This window comes from Salmo salar, chromosome ssa11, assembly GCF_905237065.1.
Source record: "Salmo salar chromosome ssa11, Ssal_v3.1, whole genome shotgun sequence".
NCBI lineage: Eukaryota > Metazoa > Chordata > Actinopteri > Salmoniformes > Salmonidae > Salmo > Salmo salar.
In genome coordinates this window covers 70,974,818-70,983,480 of record NC_059452.1, presented here as the reverse complement: position 1 = coordinate 70,983,480, position 8,663 = coordinate 70,974,818, and the positions used below count along the sequence as shown (strand labels likewise).

At 43.0% G+C, this 8,663-nt stretch overlaps 1 long non-coding RNA gene across 1 annotated transcript; it reads left to right on the top strand.

Annotated features, from left to right (window-relative positions):
• Positions 1-2,152: 2,152 nt before the first annotated feature.
• Positions 2,153-3,861, top strand: LOC123725182 (uncharacterized). The gene is made up of 2 exons (XR_006757628.1): positions 2,153-2,225; positions 2,654-3,861. It is a non-coding gene; the product is annotated as an uncharacterized lncRNA (long non-coding RNA).
• Positions 3,862-8,663: the final 4,802 nt, after the last annotated feature.

Sequence of the window (8,663 nt, the reverse complement as noted above, 5' to 3'; positions counted from 1 at the left end):
CGAGCCAGAGGCCAGAGCTCCACTGGAGAACATCATCACGACTGAGCCCCTCGAGTTGGTGTGCGTGGACTTCTGGTCTGCTGAAGACTCCAACAACAAGTCCTTGGATGTCCTGGTCGTCACTGATCATTTTACTAAGATGGCCCATGCCTTCTTGTGTCCGAACCAATCAGCTAAAGCAGTGGCCCTTCAGCTATGGAACAACATCTTCTGTGTGTATGGTTTTCCTCGTCGTATCCACTCTGACCAAGGGGCCAACTTTGAAAGTAAATTGATTGCTGAGTTGTTGAGTGCTGCAGGAGTCCAGAAGTCGCACACAACTCCCTACCATCCGATGGGGAACGGGGGAGTCGAAAGGTTCAATAGAACGCTGGGAAACATGATCAGGGCTTTACCTACAAGAGCGAAGCACAGGTGGCCCCAGAAGCTGAAGTCGTTGACCTTCGCCTACAACTGTACGGTCCATGAAACCACGGGCTACGCCCCTTTCCAGTTGATGTTTGGGAGAACCCCACGTCTGCCTGTCGACATGATGTTTGGTACGGTGCTGCGAGACTCAGAGGTTGTAGACTATGACGAGTACATAAAGGCCCTGACGAGAGACCTGAGGGAGGCCATGGAGACGGTACAGGTGTCGGCAACCAAACAGCTGAAGAGGCATGCGGGCCTCTACAACAGGAAGATCAGAGGGGCTCCAGTGGAGGTCGGTGATCGGGTGCTGCTGGCGAATAAGGGTGAACGTGGAAAGAGGAAGCTGGCGGATCGTTGGGAGAACAACCTCTATATTGTTACGGAAAAGAATAGCGACATCCACATCTTCAATATACAGAACATGTCGACTGGCCAGGAGAAAACGGTCCACCGTAATCTGATAATGCCTGTGAACTTCTTGCCTCTACCTGACACTGCCTTGGAGACACCTAATATGGGAGACCGTGAGGATCCGAGTGAGGAGATGGAGGACTCATCTGTGAACGATATACCAGAAATAGACATTAGTGAGAGGACTAGTGTGTGGGTATCAGAACAGACCTTGGGGGAAGCACAGCCGGAGCACTCTGAAAAAGAAACCCCAGATGTGCTGGAAGATGGGCCACTGGCGAGGGACCCTCAGAACTCACCACATTCTGAGGGTGCCGCTGGTGGCACAAGCGTGTCAGAGCTAACCTTTGGAGAAGAAATGTCCGAACCCTCTGAAGAAGAAAGGCATTCTGAAGATGCCGCTGGTAGCACAAGCTCCAGCAACAGTCACAGAACCCTTGACCTTGACTATCCACCGACTGTGGAAAGTGACCCACCAGTGGTGGTTGTAGGTGAACAGGTTAAACGTAATATCTCTGTTAGGCCTGTCAGGTCAGCGGCTGGTCGGGTTAAGAAACGCCCGGTGAGACTCATAGAGACTATGCAGACACAGAGGGTTTTTCATACAGAATTCATTAGAATACCTGTGTGGGTGTAGGATTAGAATCCAAGTCTGTAGACCATTTTTTTTTAATTCTCATTCAAGAGACCCCATGGAGGTCATGGGTCAGAGGTCAAGTAGACCAAGGTCTTTCTGTGAGGTTCTTATTGTCACTGAGTGTGCTGAACATGTAACAGGCATGTTTTCCTACGGGGTCTTTGAATTCCCCTAATTCTCTTTGGAGAATAGTCTTTGCACTGGAATATTTGGTGACATATGTATTGCAAGGTATTGCATACATCATTTTGTTTCTTTATAGTGTGCAAGTGTAATTCAGCAGGGGAGAATGTAACAGGGTTGGTTATGTTTCCACTTGCCTCTAAAGAAATGTGTACTTAATGTTCAAGCATTCGTATTGGTTGGTTCAACTGATGACACTAAGGTGTGTTGTGATTGGCCCCGCTTGCAGATAGGGGGAGATCGCGAACGTCAGGTCTTCCCAGTATGAAAATGTGATGCAAGGGGTAGGTCACGTTCTGAATACTGTTTTATATTTTATATTTTACAATGTGTTCAAGTTTGCTGTACGTTACGGATTTATACATGTGTGAGTATATGGTACCTGTTAGGGATTGAGGGGCTTTCTGGGATGTGCTTTGGCATATGATTGCTGTAGATAAGTGTTAGCTAGCATACATCGTTGTAATGGTCACATAAGCCCACTGCTAACACAGTTGTCTTCATGCTACAGCTTTTGTCATCGACAGCCATCAGTACCATTAAGCCCTGCACAACTACCGTGCTGTTTCTCATTTAACAACAGGTATTTACACATGTTATATTTTGTATTGTATTTTTGTATTTTGTGACCCAGTATGAAAATGTGATGCAAGGGCTTTTGTCATCGACAGCCATCAGTACCATTAAGCCCTGCACAACTACCGTGCTGTTTCTCATTTAACAACAGGTATTTACACGTTATATTTTGTATTGTATTTTTGTATTTTGTGACCCAGTATGAAAATGTGATGCAAGGGCTTTTGTCATCGACAGCCATCAGTACCATTAAGCCCTGCACAACTACCGTGCTGTTTCTCATTTAACAACAGGAATAAATGATGCTCAACTGGGACCGCTGGCTGATGTGATTTATTAGGGAAAAAAAACACAACGCAAGGAGAGTACGCTATACATCTGTTACACTTGGATAAGCTATGGCTTGTGTGTGTGTGTGTGTTCCTGTTTTCACAGGGTCGAGCATGCCGGACACTGTTGCTGTTATCACGAGATGGGGCCCCCGCAGGCTTGTGGTTGGGCCAGTTCCTATTATGTGCTGCAAGTGGAAACATCAGTTTGCTTGTGTAAGCTGCATTGAGACATAACTAGTTGGTTAGTGGAAAACATGTGTAATAGCTGCAATTCATGGTAATAACGTTTGTTAGCTTGGTGCATGTTAGAGGCACACTAAGTAGAAAATCTTACAAATTCTTACACTCAATAGGTCTATTTGGAAGTTGATAACTTGGTAGCCTACAGACATATTAGTCTTCTATTTTCAGCAGGATCTGTGTTTTCCCGCGATTGTATTTGAAATATCGCAAAAGGCCTGTTTTGGCTGACAGCAGTAATTCTATAACTTTGGCAAATGTATTCAATTTATCAGGGGGGCTGCAATACCTCCAGCACCCTTCCCGTGGCTATGATTCTATTAGGAAATAAATGATTAAGTGCAAAGCTGGAGAGATGAGAGCTGCATGCCCATGTCTATCAGAGCAGGGAGAGAGATCATAGAAAGTGAATCTCATTCTAGTTCTGTGAGAGATGCAGGCACACTTCTCAATCTCACCACAGCAATGGCCACATGTTGGTATTTGTAGCGCAAACTATAAACCCGGGCCAGCACCACGCAAATCGATTATTAGAACATCAGGCACTGTTTTTACATTACGTGTTTTAGGGGGCAGCCGTGAGAATTATAGAGTATTAACTTGAAATCATTCTGATTGCTTTTATTATAATTTTTACATTGCAAACAGTGAAAAATTATGTTTCATGTTATGAGAGGTACCGGATCCTGGCAAATGGGTTCCGGAATGAAACAGTCCAAAACTGAGAGTTGCCGGATCCTGTTCCGGCTCAAATTAAGTACTGTAGCTAAGCTAGCACCAAGGCTAGCAGAGTATCTGGATCTTCTCCTTTTCCTTTTAGACTGCAGTTCAAGGTACCGAGTCAATGTGTGTGTATGGGGGGGGGGGGGGGGGGTACCGGTTAGTCGAGGTAATTTGTAAAGTGAACATGCACAGATGATAAACAGCAAGTATCAGCAGTGTAAAGGGGGGGCAATGTAAATAGTCCGGGTGGCCATTTCAATTTATTACATTTTTGACATGCGTTTTTCAGGATTTTTTTGTTGTTATTCTGTTTCTCACTGTTCAAATAAACCTACCATTAAAATTATAGACTGATCATTTCTTTGTCAGTGGGCAAACGTACAAAATCAGCAGGGGATCAAATACTTTCCCCCCTCACTGTACACTTAGGTTGGAGTCATTAAAACTCATTTTTCAACCACTCCACAAATTTCTTGTTAACAATCTATAGTTTTGGCAAGTCGGTTATGACGTCTACTTTGTGCATGACTGTCAAGGCTGTGGGTAACTGGTGAAAGGAGTCAGGCGCAGGAGAGCTGAGATGCGTGGACAAGGTATTTAATACAAGATAAAACCAGTATAAACACAATACTACGGTGCGGGAAAAATAACGGTACCACGAAATAAATGGCCGTAATAACAAAACCCGGCAACAAAATACCAGCCGTCAGTAACAGCCTGAACAATAGAACAAACACGCACACAAACATGGGGGAAACCAGAGGGTTAAATAATGAACATGTAATGGGGGAATTGAAACCAGGTGTGTAGAAAACAAAGACAAAACAAATGGAAAATGAAAAGTGGATCGGCGATGGCTAGAAGGCCGGTGACGTCGACCGCCGAGCATCGCTTGAACAAGGAGGGGGACCGACTCCGGCGGAAGTCGTGACAATGACACAAGTACTTTTTCCAGCAATAGTTTGCAGACAGTTTATTCCACTTATTATTCACTGTATCACAATTCCAGTGGGTCAGAAGTTTACATACACTAAGTTGACTGTGCCTTAAAACAGCTTGGAAAATTCCAGAAAATGATGTCATGGCTTTAGGCTGGGTTTCTGTACAGCACTTTGAGATATCAGCTGATGTACGAAGGGCTATATAAATAAATTTGATTTGATTTGACTTTAGAAGCTTCTGATAGGCTAATTGACATAATTTGAGTCAATTGGAGGTGCACCTGTGGATGTATTTCAAGGCCTACCCTCAAACTCACTGCCTCTTTGCTTGACATCGTGGGAAAATCTAAAGAAATCAGCCAAGACCTCACAAGTCTGGTTCATCCTTGGGAGCAATTTCCAAATGCCTGAAGTTACCACGTTCATCTGTACAAACAATAGTAAGCAAGTATAAACACCATGGGATCATGCAGCCGTCATACCGCTCAGGAAGGAGACGTGTTCTGTCTCCTAGAGATGAGCATACTTTGGTGCTAAAAGTGCAAATCAATCCCAGAACAACAGCAAAGGACCTTGTGAAGATGCTGGAGGAAACAGGTACAAAAGTATCTATATCCACTGTAAAACTACTCCTATATCTACATAACCTGAAAGGCCACTCAGCAAGGAAGAAGCCACTGCTCCAAAACCGCCACAAAAAAGCCAGACTACGGCAACTGCACATGGGGACAAAGATTGTACTTTTTGGAGAAATGTCCTCTGGTCTGATGAAACAAAAATAGAACTGTTTGGTCATAATGACCATCGTTATGTTTGGAGGAAAATGGGGGAGGCTTGCAAGCCAAAGAACACCATCCCAACCGTGAAGCACGGGGGTGGCAGCATCATGTTGTGGGGTTGCTTTGCTGCAGGAGGGACTGGTGCACTTCACAAAATAGATGGCATCATGAGAAGGAAAAGGATGTGGATATATTGAAGCAACATCTCAAGACATCAGTCAAGAAGTTAAAGCTTGGTACGCAAATGGGTCTTCCAAATGGACATTGACCCCAAGCATACTTCCAAAGTTGTGGCAAAATGGCTTAAGGACAACAATGTCAAGGTTTTGGAGTGGCCATCACAAATTCCTGACCTCAATCCTATAGAAAATGTGTGGGCAGAACTGAAAAAGTGTGTGCGAGCAAGGAGGCCTCCAAACTTGACTCAGTTACACCAGCTCTGTCAAGAGGAATGGGCCAAAATTCACCCAACTTATTGTGGGAAGCTTGTGGAAGGCTACCCGGAACATTTGGCCCGAGTTAAACAATTTAACTTCTTACATCTAGACGTTCCGCTAGCGGAACACCTGCTCCAATATCCAATGATAGGCGTGGCGGGAATTACAAATTCCTCAAAAATACAAAAACTTACATTTTTCAAACATATGACTATTTCACAGCATTTTAAAGACAAGACTCTCCTTTATCTAACCACACTGTCCGATTTCAAAAAGGCTTTACAGCGAAAGCAAAACATTAGACTATGTCAGCAGAGTACCCAGCCAGAAATAATCAGACACCCATTTTTCAAGCTAGCATATAATGTCACAAAAAACAAAACCACAGCTAAATGCAGCACTAACCTTTGATGATCTTCATCAGATGACAACCCTAGGACATTATGTTATACAATACATGCATGTTTTGTTCAATCAAGTTCATATTTATATCAAAAACCAGCTTTTTACATTAGCATGTGACGTTCAGAACTAGCATTCCCACCGCAAACTTCCGGTGAATTTACTAAATTACTCACGATAAACGTTCACAAAAAAACATAACAATTATTTTAAGAATTATAGATACAGAACTCCTTTGTGCAATCGAGGTGTCCGATTTTAAAATAGCTTTTCGGTGAAAGCACATTTTGCAATATTCTGAGTACATAGCCCGGCATCACAGGGCTAGCTATTTAGACACCCACCAAGTTTAGCCTTTACCAAAGTCAGATTTATTATTAGAAAAATGTTATTACCTTTCCTGTCTTCGTCAGAATGCACTCCCAGGACTTCTACTTCAATAACAAATGTTGGTTTGGTTCAAAATAATCCATCGTTATATCCAAATAGTGGCGTTTTGTTCGTGCATTCAAGACACTATCCGAAAGGGTAAATAAGGGTCACGAGCATGGCGCAATTCGTGACAAAAGATTTCGAAATATTCCATTACCGTACTTCGAAGCATGTCAACCGCTGTTTAAAATCAATTTTATGCCATTTTTCTCGTAAAAAAAGCGATAATATTCCGACCGGGAATCTGCGTTTAGGTAAACAGACGAAAGAAAACAAAGCATGGTGTCGACGCGGGCACGAGCCTGAGTCTCACAGTACTGTAACCAGCCACTACCCAAACGTGCTACTTTTTTTCAGCCAGAGCCTGCAAAGCCACGATTCAGCTTTTTTGCCGCCTTCTGAGAGCCCATGGGAGCCGTAGGAAGTGTCACGCAACAGCAGAGATCCTCTGTAATGGATAGAGATAATCAAGAAGGGCAAGAAATTGTCAGACAGGCCACTTCCTGCATGGAATCTTCTCAGGTTTTGGCCTGCCAAATGAGTTCTGTTCTACTCACAGACACCATTCAAACAGTTTTAGAAACTTTGGAGTATTTTCTATCCAAAGCTAATAATTATATGCATATTCTAGTTTCTGGGCAGGAGTAATAATCAGATTAAATCGGGTACGTTTTTTATCCGGCTGTGAAAATACTGCTCCCTAGCCATAACAGGCTAAAGGCAATGCTGCCAAATACTAATTGAGTGTATGTAAACTTCTGACCCACTGGGAATGTGATGAAAGAAATATAAGCTGAAATAAATAATTCTCTCTATTATTATTGACATTTCACATTCTTAACCTGTTATGGCTAGGGGGCAGTATTTTCACGGACGGATAAAAAACGTACCCGATTTAATCTGATTATTACTCCTTCCCAGAAACTAGAATATGCATATAATTATTAGCTTTGGATAGAAAACACTCCAACGTTTCTAAAACTGTTTGAATGGTGTCTGTGAGTATAACAGAACTCATTTGGCAGGCCAAAACCTGAGAAGATTCCATGCAGGAAGTGCCCTGTCTGACAATTTCTTGCCCTTCTTGATTATCTCTATCCATTACAGAGGATCTCTGCTGTTATGTGACACTTCCTACGGCTCCCATGGGCTCTCAGAAGGCGGCAAAAAGCTGAATCGTGGCTTTGCAGGCTCTGGCTGAAAAAAAGTAGCGCGTTTGGGTAGTGGCTGGTTACAGTACTGTGAGACTCAGGCTCGTGCCCGAGTCGACCCCATGCTTTGTTTTCTTTCGTCTGTTTACCTAAACGCAGATTCCCGGTCGGAATATTATCGCTTTTTTACGAGAAAAATGGCATAAAAATTGATTTTAAACAGCGGTTGACATGCTTCGAAGTACGGTAATGGAATATTTAGAAATCTTTTGTCACGAATTGCGCCATGCTCGTGACCCTTATTTACACTTCGGATAGTGTCTTGAACGCACGAAGAAAACGCAGCTGTTTGGATATAACGATGGATTATTTTGAACCAAACCAACATTTGTTATTGAAGTAGCAGTCCTGGGAGTGCATTCTGACGAAGAACACCAAAGGTAATCAAACTTTTCTAATATTAAATCAGAGTTTGGTCAGGGCTAAACTTGGTGGGTGTCTAAATAGCTAGCCGTGATGGCTGGGCTATCTACTGAGAATATTGCAAAATGTCCTTTCACCGAAAAGCTATTTTAAAATCGGACACCTCGATTGCACAAAGGAGTTCTGTATCTATAATTCTTAAAATGATTGTTATGTTTTTTGTGAACGTTTATCGTGAGTAATTTAGTAAATTCACCGGAGGTTTGCGGGGGGAATGCTAGTTCTGAACGTCACATGCTGTCACGTCCTGGCCAGTATATAAAGTTAATTGTTTTGTAGTTTGGTCAGGGCGTGGCAGAGGGTATTTGTTTTATGTGGTTCGGGGTGGTGTGTTTGTTAAAAGGGTGTTTGGTTCAGTATTTCCGGGTTTTGGTTTATGTCTAGGTAGTTCTATGTGGAGTCTAGTGAGTGTATGTCTATGTTTGGTTAATTGGGGTTGGGACTCTCAGTTGAAGGCAGGTGTTGTCTATCTGCCTTTGATTGAGAGTCCCATATATTAGGGTGTGTTTGTGTTTGTGATTTGTG